We start from the raw sequence: 18219 nt of genomic DNA, 5'->3' as shown, positions 1-18219 counted from the left end.
TGCCACCTTAGAAGGTGAAGGTGAGGGTGTGAGGGTGTGTGTGAGCCAGGGGGAGCCCCTGATGCAAGAAAAGAGAGAAATTGAGAGAAAGGCAGGTACAGAAGCTATAAGGGTGGATCCAGCCATTGCTAGTGAGTTAATGAAAGTGGATGATGCAGATAAGGAAAGACAATTTCAGCAACATTACAAAGCTGTCATTGATAACATTTCCTTGGATGCTGACACTTTTACTCACCCTGTTTCAGCCTATCAATTATTGGCTGCACAGGGCAATGTGGATGAAGAACATACACTACACATTGTACACACTTCAGAATCTCTTCTCAGAGACAAAGCTGCTGTCAACAGGCTGCCTTCTCAAGCTGGTGAGCCATCTGAAGAATTTGGAGTAAATTCTAATGATGATGACTCTAATTCTTTGAATGAGAGCATGAACTTAGGGGGAGTAGCAGGCCCCAGTTCTGTTCCTAATCTTCCTGCATGGGCATGGGCAAAACCATCAACACCAGGAGAGTTTGGTGTCACTTTGGTCAGACAAGTCATGACAATTCAGAAGGCCATTCAGCAGACTCAGGATGCTGGTACCAAGGCAATTCTTCAAGCTCATCTGGAATCTCTGCATCTCTTGCAGTTGCAGCATTACCAGCAAAATCTAAGTGTGGATGAGCTCAAGATGGACATTGCTGATCTGAAATCCTACAATGCTGAGAAATTGGATTCAGTTATACCCTATGGTACTATGCAAGATTTGTTGGGGAGACTGAGGAAGGCATCTAATGCTGACAAGAGGCTGGCCAGATTGGAAGATAGGGTTCAAATCATTGAAGACTCTATGGTCACCATTCTTCAGAATCAACAAACTCAAACAAATCTACTCATGCAGCTGGCACAAGCACAAGGCTTGACCCCTACCCTTGATGATAATAAAAAGGGGGAGAATAAAGGGGAAGGGGAAGGAGAGCCATCTACAACAGTTCAGATTTCTCAAGTGCTAGTTCCTGTCATCACAACTTCTCCACCAATTCAAGTCAAAGGAAAGCTAGATGGAATTGATCTAATCCAGATAGCAGCAGCTGAATTGCAAGTCAAAGAGCAAAGGAAGAAGATTGATGAAAAGATGAAACTAATATTTGGTTCTACAACTTCTCAATCACAATCTGTGAAGCATAGCACAAAAGTGGAATCAATTATTATGGAACTCAAGCCAGTAGGGAGGCATAAGGATGGAGAAACTTCTTCCAAAGATCTGCAACCTATGGTTCTCAAGCCGAACAACAGATCCAATAAGGACTCTACAAAGAATCCTCTAAAAGAGGTGGATTTTCCTCTTCCAAAAACTGATGAGGACAAGCTTTTAGGTAAAAGTATTGCATATCTCAAAGAGACCATGGATGAGGCTGTAAGGAGAAACATGGCTATAATCTTCAGAGAGGGAAAGAGCATATGTGTGATACAAGGACATCCCAAATTCTCAATAGCCAAGAGGGAAGAAACCAAAAGGTTGAAGGAAGAAGCCAAACAGCTAAAGGCTGACAAAAGAGCACAAGCAAAGCTTGAAAAACAGCTAAAGTCAAGTCAGGCTGAAGAACAGAAAGAAATTGAAGACAAAGGTGAAGATGAAGCTATGGGGGAAATGGTTGGTACTGAGATGGAGGAAAGAAATAAGGAAGAATGGCAGAAAGGGAAAAGAAAGAAGGTCAATGCAAAGAGAAAGAAGGTAGATAAGACTGAAGAAACCCAATCAATATCCAAACCACTACCCTCTATTCCTGAACCCATTGTACCTGACCCCTTCATGAACATTCATGGTGAAACAATCATTCCCAAGGAGGAACCAATTGATTGGGACACCATCAAATTTCCCACCTTCCTAACCTCTTCTCCACCATCAAAGAAGCAGAAAAGAAGAATCAAATCAACACCTTCTAAAGACTCAATCAAATTCACACAGAAGCCTAAGCCTAAACCTCAAACCTCTAAAGATGATTATGTTCACATCTGTGACATAAAAGAATTTTCAGACATTGAACTCTATCTGGATGAGCTGGAGGATGTAAGGGGAATAGCTGCCTACAGACAGCTACCAGAAAGACTAGTGTTCAAATACAAAGGAGCTGGGGAAAGAACATGGCCTCTTCACAGAATTCTGAATGAAGGCTACTCTACCTTGATTAGAGTCTACTCAGCCATACATAAGGATTCTGGCTTTACCAGAACTGCCAGGACTGAGATTCTCAACAAGATTGCCAACATAAGGAAAACTTGGAGGGAGCCCAATGCCTTGCCTAGAACTTTACTCATTCAAGAGAGAGGTATTACAATTCACAAATCACCTCATTGGTTGATGGAGTTCAGAGACAACAAAGGAGTCAGAAGATTTTTCAGAATTGAAGATCAGCTAAAGATTGCCAGTAATGAAACTCTCAAGGATATGCAATCTAAGTTAGATATCAATGAAGAAGATGAAGCTGAATTCTACAGACAACTTCAACTTCAAATAGAGGAGAATGACAGGAGACTAGGAAAGAAAACCAGGGATCGAAGGAAAAGAAAGTAATTTGCTCAGGCTAAAGGAGCACCCTTGGAAATAATGTATTTCTTCAATTTCATCTCAGCATATACACTTTTGTAGCACTTTTGAATTTCTGCTTTGTTACAGTTTATATATTTGTTAAGTGTTTTGTTATCATCAAGCTAAACCCAAATTTATGCCTACAGTTCTAGTAGACATAAATAGGGGGAGATTGTTAGGAATATGTGTATTAGTTTGATGATAAGTTAAGCAAAATACTTAAGTAGAAATCTAGTGTTTGTAGCCTCAACGGATAAGACCATCTTGGCTATCCGTTGAAGGAGTAGCCTTACTTAGCAATAAGTTTGGTATTGTAGCACATCTCACTCTCTGATTTCAAGCTGTAATTCTTAGATGTTGTTAGGAGATAATCAGTCATGTTGACTACTAATGGATGTACAAATAGGAGGGCTAATTGTAAATATTTCATGCCTTGTAATTTTGTATAAGTGAAGAAGTGTCAACGGATATTGAAGACCTTCAACGGATAAGAAACTAAGCTTCAACGGATGTCTCTAACGCTTCAACGGATAATATCCATCAACGGATAAGTGCTTCAACGGATAAAGCTTCAACTGCTAGAGCATCAACGGATAAAGCCATCAACGGATGAAAGCTTCAACGGATGCACTGCTAGAGCATCAACGGATAAAGCCATCAACGGATGAAAGCTTCAACGGATGCTCAGTCTCATAGCAGTTGATAGTGATAGTTAACAAAGCTGACAGAGGCACATGGATTGACAGAGATGTGGTAGCCTATTTCAGGAACAGCAGAAAAAGCAGCCGTTTTTAGTCTGGTTCAAAATGGAAAGTCAACAGATAATTCCATATTACACTGGATAAAAATAGAACAGAAACAAGTGGAGAACTATTGTCTTATTGTACTTTATCTTTGTCTTCACTTGTAAACTTGGTGTTATATAAACCAAGTAGTAGCTAGTAATTAGAAGTAAATTTTCCCTGAGCTGTTTAGAAATATCAAGAGAGAAAATCATCTAGTTTGTACTAGGAAGCAGCTGTGATTTAGTTTTGAATCACAGATTTTCTGAAATAACACATCTCTGGTGGAATAACAAATCCACCAGAAAAGTTTTTAAGTTCTTTGTGTTCATTACATTTGTGTTTGAATATATATCTGTCTGCATCAGCTCCAAGCAATTCACACACATTTGATCACTCAAACACTTAGCTTACAAACTGCTCAAAACTTGAAAAAGTTTTGAGATTTACATTCAACCCCCCTTCTGTAAATCTCATTGTTAGTCCACTGGGAATAACAAATAGCCATCCAGAAGACAGTAATACTCATGACCAGCCAACCTGTCAAGCATCTGATCAATGAAAGGCAATGTAAAATGGTCATTGCTGGTGGCTTTGTTCAGCTTCCGATAGTACATGCAGACTCTCCACACCATGATTGTCCATGTACGAATAAGCTCATTCTTCTTATTTGCTTCCACAATAATTCCACCTTTATTTGGCACACATTGAACCGGGCTTACCCATAAACTGTCAGAAATATGGTAGAGGATCCCTGCATCTAGCCACTTCAGAATTTCCTTCTTCACTACCTCCTTCATGATAGGATTACGTCTTCTTTGCTGCTCGACTGTAGGCTTGCTACCTTCCTCTAGCAGAATTTTATGCATGCAATAAGAAGGTCTGATTCCCTTAATATCTGCTATAGTCCATCCAATTGCCGATTTAAAATCTCTCAAAATCCTCAAAAGCTTGTCCTCCTCACTACCTGAAAGGTCAGATGCAATAATAACAGGCAGAGTAGATGTATCACCTAAAAACGCATACCTCAAATGCTCAGGTAAAGGCTTAAGCTCAAGAGTTGGAGCTTCTTCAATAGATGGCTTGATGCGTTTAGGAGCTTTATCCAATTACTCATTTCCAAGAGATTCAAAAGGCATATCAATCTTCCTTTTCCAGGAAGAAGCATTTAAATACTGTAATTGTTCTTCACCTTCGTCATCTTCATTTTCTGAATTTCCCAATAAGGCTTTTTCTAAGGCATTAGACCTTAGCAATTGATCAAGTTCCGATGTGACCATCGAATGGACCTACTCCGCTTTGAAGCACTCCTCATTATCAGTAGGAAATTTCATTGCATTGAACACATTGAAAGTTACATCCTGATCCAGCACTCGCATTTTGAGCTCACCCTTCTGCACATCAATCAAGGTTCGGCTAGTCGCCAAGAAAGGTCTCCCCAAGATTATGAGAATCTTCTTATCCTCCTAGAAATCAAGAATGATTAAATCAGCAGGGAATAAGAGTTTATCCACCTTGACCAAGACATCCTCCACAATATCACGCGGGTATATAATAGAATGATCAGCCAACTGCAAAGTCATGTATGTACGCTTTGGATCAGGTAAATCCAACTTTTTGAAGATTAACAAAGGCATCAGATTGATGCTAGCTCCCAAGTCACATAAGCATCTGTCAAAAGACACTTTTCCAATAGTATATGGAATAGTGAAGCTTCCTGGATCTTTAAGCTTTGGAGGCAACTTCTGCTACAGCACAGCACTGCAATCCTCTGTGAGAGCGACAATCTCTAAATCATCTAGCTTTACCTTCTGAGATAGAATACCTTCCATAAACTTTGCATAACTAGGCATCTGCTCGAGAGCCTCAAGGAAAGGTATGTTGATATGATGTTTCTTGAACACCTCCAGAAACTTCTCAAATTGCTTGTCCAGTTTTTTCTTCTGCAGCCGCTTGGGAAAAGGCGGTGGATGATAGATCTATTTCTCCCCTGTATTACCCTCAGGCGGAGTGTTCTCAACAGTATTCTTTCTTGGTTCCACTTTTTTATCCTGCCGCTCTACTTGTTTCTTAGCTTCAGCTTTTTCAGTCAACTCTTGAGTTTGTTTGGGATTCGTAACCTTCCCAGACCTCAAAGTGATTGCCTTTACCTGCTCCTTAGATTCCTTCTTTCCTGGCACTTCAGTGTCACTAGGTAGTGTACCAGGCTGATGATTTAGCAAAATATTGGCAATTTTCCCAATTTCATTTTCCAAGGTCTTGATAGAAACAACTTGACTCTTGCACATAAGCTTCAACTCCTCTAATTCAGATTTTTCATTAGCTGGTTGCAGCTGAAGTTGTTGTTTTGGTGCATACTGCGGTTGCTGAAAACCAGGGGGGTTGTACTTTTTAGCTGGATACTGCTGCTAAGGCTGTTGAACCCCATTTTGAGCTTTTCTCCAACTAAAATTAGGATGATTGCGGTTGTTGGGATGATAGGTGGCTGGCACTGGTTACTGCGATCGCTGAAAGTTGCTCACATATTGAGCTGATTCATTAGAAATTGCACACTGATCAGTCTCATGGGTACCAACACATAGCTCACAAACACTAGTGATTTGATTAACTCCATAATTAGCCAAGGTGTCCACCTTTATCGTCAAAGCCTTAGTTGGGCAGCGATAGCGGTTACTGCATCCAACTCCAAAATTCCTGCTACCTTTCCCTGAGTGAGTCTCTGGTAAGGATTTTGGTACTCATTAGGAGCCATCAGTTCAATGAGTTATAAGCTTCATCATAGCTTTTATCCCACAAGGCTCCTCCAGATGCTGCATCAAATATGGGTCTAGAAGTAGCACCCAATCCATTATAGAAATAGTTTATGATCATCCAATCAGGCATGCCGTGGTGTGGGCATTTCTTTAGCATCTCCTTATATCGATCACAAGCCTCACACAGAGATTCTCCAGTTTGCTGAGCAAACTGTGTAAGAGCATTCCTGATTGCAGCAGTCTTCGCCATTGGAAAGAATTTAGTGAGAAACTTTTGCGCAGGATCCTCCCAAGTGGTGATAGACCCTGCTGGTAGAGAATGTAACCAGCATTTCGCCTTATCCCTCAAAGAGAATGGGAATAATCGCAGCTTAATGGCATCTTCAGACACATCGTTGAACTTGAAAGTGTCACAGATCTCGATGAAATCCCTGATGTGCATGTTTGGGTATTCAGTAGGATTACCCCCAAACTGAACTGAGTTCTGTATAATCTGAATTATGATTGACTTGATCTCAAACGTGTTAGCCCTGATGGCTGGTCTGATGATGCTTGACTGAATGTCATTAATCTTAGGTTGAGAATAGTCCATCAAAGCCTTCAGATTTTCTGGTTGATCACCCATCTCAACTAATGCTGGTTCTTCAACTTTCTCTTCTTCTTCCTCAAAAACTTCTCTACGAACTACCACCAGTTCTTCCTCGGCTTTATCCAGAGACCTCTTACGAGTACGCGAACGCGTATGCATACACCATCGCTAGAGTTCCTGAGATAAGACAAGGAAACAAATAAGTAACAATGTCCGAGTCAATGAACTTTAACGACCACTGATGGAAAGCACATAAACTATAAATTAACACTGTAGTCCTCTGCAGCGGCGTCAAAAACTTGTTAGTCGCTAAGCACGCGCTAATAATACACGCAAGTATAGGAGTTCTCAAGTAGTATAGAATCATTTCTAGTTCGTTCCCACAGAGACTGTATTGGTTAACTATCTAATTTATGCACCTAAGCATCAATGTATGGTTATTATCCAATGCTAAGATGATAACAATTTTAGGTTGTTTATAACTAAGAATTATGCTAACAATTATAACTACGAGAATAAGACTAACTGAATTGATATATATGACAAACATGGGATTCTAACTTCATTAAATACTTCATTCAATAGCCTTATTATTCTTAACCTTAGCATGCAATGGTGATGACACTAATCAGATAACACGAAACTGATAAACTTCAACTTTTGTTGCACGAGTACCATTCTACCATACATCCACAAAAGAGATAGAAGCTGAATAGGCACTAATTATATTGAGACCCTTTATATCTATAGAATTTGACAACATAACTGTTTAAGCACAAGTTATTTATCTTGATTACATTGGGCAAGTAATATGGTTAAAATACCTACTAATCATGCATAACAATGACATGAACCTATGCTAGCATGGCAAGTTCTAAACCCTTAATTTCACTTTCCCTTCATTAAGAATTAACACGCTATCTCAGAAGTTCGCGACACTCATAAGACGAATAAGCACAACCAATACTAGGATATCATACATTCACCACATACTAAGGCATACAAATAATTTATCTAAAGAAATCCATAAATAAATCCGCTAGAACCCCACGATAACGATTAGCCAATAATCGGACTCATCATCAACGTGGGTTCCGATGAAAACATGATATATCAAACGTAGTATTTATACGAATAAATAAAACCAAGTACAAACAAGAGTATAGGTTCAGCAAACAAGAAACAAGCATCCAAATTACAACTCAAAACAAAGATTCACAAGAATAAACTAGATCATCTTCGCCTTTGTTGAATTATGCCAAAAGGTCTCTTGCCGTCTTCTCCTTGCGCTCTGGTCCGTCTCTGACTTCTTCTATTAAAAAAGAACTAAATATGTTTATATAGCAGTCCATGCATTCCAGGAGTCAAGCAATTCTAATTAGAAAAGAATCAGGATTTGTTTATCCCGACCCAGCGCGGCTGCGCGCTACAACAGCACGGGCGCGCCGACTTCCTGCTTCATGGTGCGGCCGCGCGCAACATCAGCGCGGGTGCGCCGGATTTCTGCCATAAAAACTTTATTTATTCTCCTTTATTCCTTGCAGCTTCGAGCCAATCTTTCAAGCTTTTACTCAAACACATCCTAAACAACATATTAGCATTAAAATAATGCTAATTCATCTGATTCACGAAGTAAAGACTAAAATGCAAAAACACTCTAAAACACGTTAAAACACATCTAACTTGAGTACAAATACACCAACTCAAAGCTTATTAGAGCATAAATAAGTGTCATAAATGCCAATCAATAGCAGGGAAACAGAAAGAATATTTAGTATCTGGATAGTGGTTGCTCAAGGCACATGACTGGAGATTCTACCCTGCTAATTAAGTTCAAGGAAAGAGCTGGCCCAAGTATTACTTTTGGAGATGACAACAAGGGTTATACTGTGGGAGATGGCTTGATTTCAAAGGATAATGTCATCATTGAGGAGGTTTCCTTAGTGGATGGACTCAAACATAATCTGTTAAGTATCAGCCATCTTTGTGATAAGGGCAACTCAGTCACTTTCAATTCTGATGTCTGTGTTGTGACAAACAAGAAAAGCAACAAAGTGGTTCTTACTGGTGTAAGAAAAGGAAATGTGTATCTAGCTGACTTCAACTCAACAAATTCAGAATCTGTAAATTGCTTCCTCGGTAAAGCAAGTCAAGGTAAAAGTTGGCAATGGCATAAGAAGCTATCCCATCTAAACTTCAAGACCATGAAGGAGTTAGTAAAGAAAGAACTGGTTAGAGGTATTCCTCAAGTGGAGGTAATCAGTGATGAGGGAAAGCAGATTAAAGCATCATTCAAAAAGAAGCTTGAATTAACAATTGAAGAACCTTTGCAACTATTGCACATGGATTTATTTGGACCATTCAATATATTGTCAATTTCAAGAAGAAGATATTACCTAGTAATTGTGGATGATTTCTCAAAGTTCTCTTGGATATTCTTTCTGGAATCCAAAGATGAAGCTAGTGAAATTATAATCAATCACATAAGTCAAGTTAACAATCGTCCTGAATTCAAAGTTAGAAGAATCATGAGTGGCAATAGAACTGAGTTCAAGAATTCTATGATGAGATCATTTTGTGAAGAGAATGGGATCATGCATGAGTTTTCTGCAGCTAGAAGTCCATAACAAAATGGAGTGGTAGAAAGAAAGAACAGATCCCTTATTGAAGCTGCAAGGACAATGCTGGAAGAATCAAAGTTGCCAACTTATTTTTGGGCTGAAGCTGTGAATACTGCATGTGTAATAACCCCAATTTTTAGAATTTTTGAAACCCTTATGAATAGTGTTTTGATGATTATGCTGATTAAGAAAACTTTTCATGCCACACTATGAAGGGGTTCTTTTATGGATATTCTGAGATTTTATTGGTACTCTATATGATATATAAGTGTATGTAAAGATCGTCAGAATCCAAATTTGAACCTTTTGATTTTTCCCGAAAATCCACCAGATATCGAAAGAATTGAGTATAAGGTAACAAGATAAAAAGGATTTAAATTCAAGGATTTTAATAGAGGATCATAAGAGGAATATAATGTATTGAGAAAGGTTAAGGGAACCTAAGTAATGAGATCCCGGGTATGATCCCTCAAACGATAAACGAAAACGAAAGTTAAACGAACCGTATAACAGATCAGCGGTCATTAGCCAAATAATTAAAAGCTAATCAAAGAGATTAGTGAGGATGATGTCATCAAACCAATGAGAAGAGGACAAAGGAGGGAGGATGACATCACATGGTGACATAAGCATGACCAAGCAAGTGTGTTGTTGGTTGAATTAGAACCACACAAAAATTACCATGGTAAAAAGGTAATAATACAAAAACAAAACAAATCAAAAATCAACCAACCAAGCCAACAATTCATTTTCACCAAAAACACAACATTTTCTCACCTTTCTTCTTCCATGCTCTCGGCTTTTTCTTCTTTTCCAAAGCAAGAAAATCAAAAATCAAGTTCCAAGCATTGTTAAATCACAAGGTAATTATCTAAGACTCCTTATGCATAGTTATGGATATCCTATAAGTTTGAGCTCCTAAATCATTCACAATATCTTCCTAAAATTCATGGAAGAAGATGGTGAATAGTGTTTTTCAAGAACTAAAATTTTTGTTCTTGAAGTTTTGTTTAGTTTAAGCTTGGATAAGGACTTTAAGGGTGATTCCAAGCCATTCTCTTGATTCTCCACTCTCCAAGGAAGGTATAACCCCTCCAAACCCTAACTTTATTTGAGTAATTAGGTTTAGTTTTGTTGATTTTAATTCATGGGAGGCTTGCTTGTTGTGAATGTAGAGATTACTTAGTTTTGTGAAGTTTTGGAGTGGTAATTCTTGGATTGTTGATTAATGACCTTAAGTGTAGTTAAATTCAAGTTTAAGAATAAGTATAAATTGTTAATGTTGAGTTGTTGGGGCTGTTATGATGTAGTATGGATGGATTTTTGATTGGGTTGTGATTGTGGATTGATTGTGGGTTGAATTGGAGTGTTTTAAATTTAGGTAATCGCGTAAACATAGCCCTCGTAATGTCCGATTAACTTTAGGCTGTTTTTGTTCTTAACATTAGGACCCGTGAACTCACTTCTAGGTTTTGACCATTGCCATGATTAGATAGTTCATGTTACGAGCTTCGTTTTGATATGTAGTTCGTTTGATTCCGATGTACGGTTTAGGAGAAACGGCCGTTTTAAGTAACGACGTTTCGCGAACAAATCATTACCCCTCGCCTTACTTTGAAACATAGGTTAAAGACCTAAAAGACTAATTGGAGTATAAAACATTTATGTAAAGTGTGTTAGGCAGTTGGTAAGACACTCGCGAAAGAATCGCCTTAAAACTCGTAATGGTTAATTTATTAAAAATGGTGGAGCCGAGGGTACTCGAGCGACTTAAGAGAATCATTAAGCGCAAAGCAAGCGTTAAAGTCTAAATTGGTTAAAGTATAGATTTATAAGCGACTTTGGTTTAATTCCAACTTATATGTTGTTTATAGGTTACCAGACTCGTCCCAAGCCATTTATAACCCCCAGTCGCTCAGGCAAGTTTTCTATCCGTTATACTGTTGTTGTGATGTATACATTTGTACATGCATTATCTTGTGATAGATGCATAATGGTTATTTAGCAAATTCTTGCGATATATTGTAGCATGTGATATGGTATATATGCATGCCTGTTTTGTATTCTTGATACATATATCTGTTGATTCAGTTGATAATACCTATGCTAGAGATAAGCGGTAATTTGCATATACCCTTAGTATAGGGGACCCAAAGGTGAACTTTTTCTAAAACCGGGAGTCGAGGCTCCCGAGTATAATATATATATATATATATATATGAATAGTTTTTAAAACTATGAATCGAATAAGGTTTATTCGATAACTTTATTTTATTAATGAATATTATTTTGAATATTCATTCGAGGGCTTATGACCCCGTTTATTTTATTATTGATTATTATTTTGAATATTCATTCGAGGGCTTATGACTCCGTTTATTTTATTAATGAATATTATTTTGAAAATTCATTCGAGGACTTATGACTCCGATTATTTACTAAATAATATTCTTTATTTTATTAAAGAATAATGTGTCGATAATCAAACTTACTTTTGATTATTCAAATAAGGATATTACTTTCGTATAAGTACATCTTTGATTATTTAAGATTCATTTCAAGTATAAGTTTTACAACTTCTACTTCAATTATTTTTATAACGATTATTCTTTATGGGAATATTATTTAAATAATAATATTAAGATATTTTCTAATATATTGGGACTGATTTATTTTATTGAATCAGCATCACTCCAAACATTCTTAAAAATGTTTTGTGAGTCTTCAAAATGATTTTAAAAGTTAGAGCGGATCCCAAAACTCATTTTTTTATATTTAAGATCCTCCTTTCGAAGGGGATTTAAATACTCGCTCAAAACCTGAGGGATCCGGCTCTGTGGTATGTTTCATATTCGCAACAAGGTTGCTGTCTTGATAAAAGAGTTTTTGATTACTTACCCAATACTCGGGAAGTAAAATTCTTGGAATAAGTTAATCCATTAACAGGCATCGCCTGGGAAATATCGGTGAGTTTTCCTTTCCAACTAGATACGACTTCTTGGTGGAGCCGTATCAACAAGTTTCTACTTGGGGAAAGTGGGGACGAGCTTTACATTTCAGAGTCATGGATTTCATCTGAACTAGGAGTGGCGTAAGTGGTCGAGTAGCGCCGGCCCAGCCTTATTTTATTGGCCCAAATGGCCCGGAAGTTCCGCTAAGACGGTCCATTCCTTAGGAGTTCAGTGTTCGGTTGACAAGTAAATCCGACAGGTTCTCCTCTACATGTAGAAAATGGTGGGGTTGCACTACTACGACTGATCATCGTAAGTGGTCTTCCTGGCGCGGCAAACTCCCGTAATGAGTTCATCATCCAATTGGATATTTCTGCAACACTACCCAGAGCACTTCCATAGAAAGGCTACGGTTGGGCGATTGTTGAGTGTTGGCAGGGTCAAGTTTTCAAAATGATGTTTGCATCAAATGAAGTACCTCATAACTTCATTTTATTTTGATGATATTTTAAAGATTGATTCTATACAAAGTTTTGTCTTGTAGCTTAATCTATGGGATGAACTATTTATACATTGAACCGTGGTGGTTCAAGTAGTATTCGGAAAAGATATAAGTATATTAGAGTATCTTGTAACTTCATCTTTTAAACTTATATCTAGTTAATGATTGTCTTATGAATGACAAAGGTTTCAGAAAAACGTTGAGACAAGGTTAGATATATGAGATCACCTTGCAACGATATTTTTATACAATTATACACTGGAACTCTGTGTTTATTATGCATGGAAGAGGACTTCCAAGCTTTTGAAAAGTATATATGTAGATATACTGAATATTTTGTGACTTGGTCGCGTTAAGATATCAGCTTGGTTCATTTCTTCTTGACCAAGACTTTCATGAGTACTATGAGAATGCTCATATATTGTTAATTATTATACATATTATTTCAGTGGGCTTGTTGCTCACCCTTGCTTTCTTCTTTCATCACACAACATCAGATAGACAAGATGAACAGGACCAAGCTTCCAATTCGCAAGCGGTTAGAGTATGTTCCGCAGTTTTCTGGACGCGTCGATGCCGCCGTAGCTGAGGTAGGAGCTACCAATAGGCTAGGTTTTCAACTATGGATGAACCAGACTTATGTATAATATGAATTGTAATAATGGCAAAGAAATGTAAATTTATTCAGAACCTTCTTGAGATGTAATGGCTTATTATGTGGAATAAAATGACTTGTATTATTTTTTGGGTATTCATCTCTGAGACTATAACTTGTGGTGTGTGTGTTTATTGTGGGGTCACAGTGCAGAGTAGTTGATTGTATATTAAGATTGGGTGTTATTAAGGGAAATGGAACTCGTGACAACCCGGATCCCCGACCCCGGATTTAGGGGTGTTACAGAAATGGTATCAGAGCTAAGCGTTATAAACCTCAGAGATGATGTGGCGTTATGATAATAAGTTCACTAATATAATAAGAACTCATGCCAAGTTCATAGTCGGGCTACCTAATGTAGTACTGACAGTTAAAACCCTTATGGGAACCCTTATAAATATCGTGGTAGTAACATAGTTCGTTCTCGTATAGGGAAGCGGGGCACCGTACCCTGAGGTTCAGGAGCATCAGCATGAGGATGTTTCATTACATGTTGGAGATCAAATTATGAATCTGATAGAGTACCCTAACGAGGGACCGGATGAGATTCATATTGAGAATGTTGCGGTTGAGGATGTTATCCCAGAAGGGATTGTTACCGAGGAGGATCTCGTGGAGGATCCTGACGAGAATGAAGAGAGGACCGATGAGGAATTGATGACCGTAGTCAGGGCGACTACCAGAGCAAGAATGGCCGCAAGGGTGGAACTAGAGGATGAAGAGTTACCAAGGGCACAAAGGTTAATGAGGGCAGAAGGAGTGGGGCCTTCCACGACACCAATTATACCAGTATCAGACCCTCTTCCCGAGGTTCCTGAAGACATCCATGAGGTTCCACCAATTCATGTTCCCTCCCTGTACAGAGCCCAGCACCTACTGAGGAAATGCCACCTTTATCTCCTGCACTATTGTCACCTGATACCGTGCTTGGTTATCCATTTGGATCCCCTGGGCCTGCACCACCTGCACCCCATGGACTGCTAGATGCAACCACTCAGGCTTCTCTTATTGCAGATTATTACATGACTTTGGGTCGCCTGTCTGAGGCCCGTAATGTTAGGAGTGATCTGTTGGATCGACTTACTGCACCAAGGATTGAGGGCGGGGTACTTCCGGCAGGATTAGCTCATAGCATGGAAAGGATTGAGGCTACCACCCGTGTTACAGCTAGAGGCCATCTTGAGTGTCAGATTGATCCAGCTCTACTTGAAACTATCTTAGACCTCATCACCTCTGTGATGGAGCAGGTTAGGGATGTCGTGCGTGCTCGCATTTCTTGATCCATGGTAGTGTACAGAGCCAGAGCGATCAGACAAGGGTTTCATGTAGCACCGCTTTTGGAGGATTAGCCTAAGTTATGAATGATTAGTTTTAATGACTAGATGATTATCTATGGTAGTACTTTTGGGATAGAAGCGATCAGATCACATGATGTAATTCTCTTTAATGTGTTCAGTTGTTGTACCCTCGAACAAATGGTTATGTATATATTCGTTAATTTCAGTTCAGATCAGCCTGTTTATGATAAGTTCATATTGTTAGTTACACTATTAACACTTCAGAGCGTGTCATGAAGTTTATAGAACTTGAGAATTCATAATTTGCAATCATGCAAGGACGGAATGAGGGAAAGACTTAAGCAAAGTAAATAAGACAAATATCCAGAGATTCCCAAAAAAAAAAAAAATTCCAAGCATTATGCCCCCATGAGGAATAAAATTAGGGGCAAAACCTTGAATGTGATAATCAGGGAAGTCGTAATTAAGCTATAAGGAATCCAGAATATAATGAAGTGGAAAATGAGGATTTTAAATTAAAGGATGACCCCAATTATGGGGAGTAGGAAGAAATATTTAGACTGAGAAAACAGAAGTCGAGCAAGATAGGATGAACCAGGATGGTACTCCTATTGGGCAATCCATGGACCTGCCTAAAACAAAACTTATACTTTTACCCCTAACCACCACCTTGAGGAAACAATGTGGTGTGAAATTCTTTCAGGACCTTTAAGTCGCTAAGCCCTTAGAGTTCCAAGGAACAAGCTGATCCAGTCGAGGCAAGAGCCTGGCTAAAGGAAATATAGGAATCATTTGAGATTCTAAATGATTGACGAATCACAAAAGACTGTTTTTGTCACTAACCCTCCTAAGAGAGATACTACCCACTGGTTAAAGACCACGAAAAGCACGGAGCAAGAGGTTACAATAAATTGATTAAAGTTCAGTCAATTGTTTTTAGGAAAGTACTTCCCAAGGTTATGGAGATAGTGTAAAAGCTTTAGAGCCAGAACAAAGGCGGACGAGTATGATGAATTATGAATCTAAGCTGTAAAAGTTGTCAAGATTCATTCTGAGGACACGAATCCAGAATGACGGGATATTTGAAATTAATGCTTATGTTGTGTTGGTTCATGAAATAATGATAAGAGAAAGGAAAATAAAAAGAAACTGAAGTGGAAAGGAATATAAAGGCAATAGAGTTTGAGGAATAATAAGGAAGTTGGGTATGAGGAAACCCTAAAGACTCGTAGCAATAGAAATAGAAAAGTATGTAATTGTCAGGATGAGGGTGATTCACCATGAGTTAAATTGCTGGTTGAAGGCATAAGAGATACATATATTATACCCCCTTTAAGTTGGGAGGATTCAAGGAAACCTTAAGATAGTTCGAAGGATAAATAATGAGATGCGGATAGACTGAGGAGACAAGGAAGAAAGAAATTAGGAAAAGTGGATGAAGGAAGTGACCTTCAAGAATGTGAAGTGTAAGACCGGTGGCTTGATACCCAGAAAGGGTATGAAAGATATCACAGCATTGAGGTGACTGTTGAGATAAAACAACAAAAGTAAATAAGGAATTATTAAGAAGAAGTTCACGTTGAACACGACCAATATCTTTCAGAACATCCTTGTTATCATTACCAAATTAGGCAAGAAAAGCGGATAACCGTTGTTATCTTTTGGAGGCCATATTGATTGACCTCATTTTGAATACAGATGTTATTGTGAAATTAGGCATATACTATCGAGGTGGAAATGATTGAATAAGACACCCTTATCAGGAATATATAACTTGATTGATCCATGGAAGGATGCATGTACCTTTTTAAAGGTGGAATTAAGGATAAAACATTGGTAACTTAAAATGAATCCTAGGGGAATGCATAAAGGTTGGCATTTCACCCTTAATAGGGATAGTATGAGTTTTGACAGTATGAATTGAAAAGGATTAAGGTAACAACAACCTTTAAAGAATCAGTGGAGAAATTTTTCAAAAGTATATAGACAATGATTCTAGTATTAGTATATGGTATTTTGATATGCCCTGTATCTAGGGAATACAGGAGGAATAATTCAAGGATAACCTTAGAGGTTTTACAAGGAGAAAGGTAATATTTAAAATTCTCAAGAATAGAAATATTGATAAAGGAAATATGACGTAATTATAATGATGCCAAGTGGGGCACGTGTTAAACCACGAGAAAGTATGGATCGAACCAGTAAAGGTCGAAATTGTTCAGGGCAATTAGGACCTAAGATAAAAGATTTTCTAAGTATGATTGAGAGTCAGTCGTGACAGTGATTAACCTCTAAAGACTGAGGCAATAACTTATGGAAAAATGGTGATATTTTTTTTACTCATCAGATTTTAAAGAAAACATCTTCACATAAGCAGTGATTGAAATGATGTAGGAAATTTATTTGGAGGTGGTTAAAATGACATTGACTGTAAGGAAATTTTAATATCAGGAAAGGCCAAAGGGGTGGCCGACACTTTAAAGGTAAGAGGATAATTATAGGCGCTTGTGCCAAAGGAATACAGTGATGAGGGTTAAAGGTGTGAAGGTTGTATTATGGTTTAGAAGATTGACATTCCTTCTAATGACTGTGCAATACCCAACCGTAATAGTAGTTGGTAAAGGTTAATTCGTGTAATCGCCATGAGCGGGCTATCTATCTCAGAAGATACTATCTTGAGATAAGCCAGGACAATGTTTCAAAAAGGACTAGACGAACCTTTGAGTTAAGTCTTCTATTTAAGGCATATGATTAAGAATGGTATTAACCTGCTATCGGCGCTTTGATTGAAACTCTTCTGCAATTTTATATGCTTCATGTCATGTTTGTATGTCAGGATCAGGAGTGTTCTTCATGAATTATGAATGGTGATTATGTTAACTACTTAGAAGAATTCTATACGACATGTATAGACTCCGTATGGTTAGATATTAAGATTTCATAGAAAGTGAATGATGACAGTAGGTCAGTGGTGGACCATAGTAATGCAGCAATGATTCTGCGAGCAATGAGCTGATCACAACCGTGGGAGTTGTATTGGAGTGGATGTTGAGATTAAGTACCACTAATCGGGTCGTGTCGACGTATAAGTTATCTTTGATAGAAAAACTAGGTCGATTATTGACCTATTGAATATTTATTCCTTCTATCAATAGAGAGTCATATTACTATACGAGGAAGGTTGCAGTGCAAGCATAGAATTCTAGTAACGATGATGTATAAAATGAGATTCCAGATTCTATTTTCGATGTCGAGGGAGTTTCAAAGGTGATTAAGTATAAGCTCGAGGAAGAGCATGGGTCCATAGAATGATGGATGGAATAGCAAAAATATTTAAGCATGTGAAATGCGATGCGATAATAATTGATGTTGATATATATACACATATGTTTTGTTCTCCTATGACAAACCTCTATAGTTCAGAGGTAGGTCCCAAGCCAGATATTTTGTGGCAGTATTTTTTTTTCATATATACAATTCTCTTCAATTCGCTCTT

The 18219-nt window shown here is 38.1% G+C and overlaps 1 non-coding gene across 1 annotated transcript; it reads left to right on the top strand.

The window, feature by feature from the left end:
• The first annotated feature begins 6235 nt into the window (after positions 1-6235).
• LOC141681661 (small nucleolar RNA R71) lies at positions 6236-6342 on the top strand. The gene has a single exon (XR_012559093.1). It is a non-coding gene; the product is annotated as a small nucleolar RNA R71 (small nucleolar RNA).
• Positions 6343-18219: the final 11877 nt, after the last annotated feature.

The sequence above is a fragment of the Apium graveolens genome, chromosome 1 (genome assembly GCF_009905375.1).
Source record: "Apium graveolens cultivar Ventura chromosome 1, ASM990537v1, whole genome shotgun sequence".
In the NCBI taxonomy this organism is placed as follows: Eukaryota; Viridiplantae; Streptophyta; class Magnoliopsida; order Apiales; family Apiaceae; genus Apium; species Apium graveolens.
This window is presented reverse-complemented; position numbering and strand designations above follow the sequence as displayed.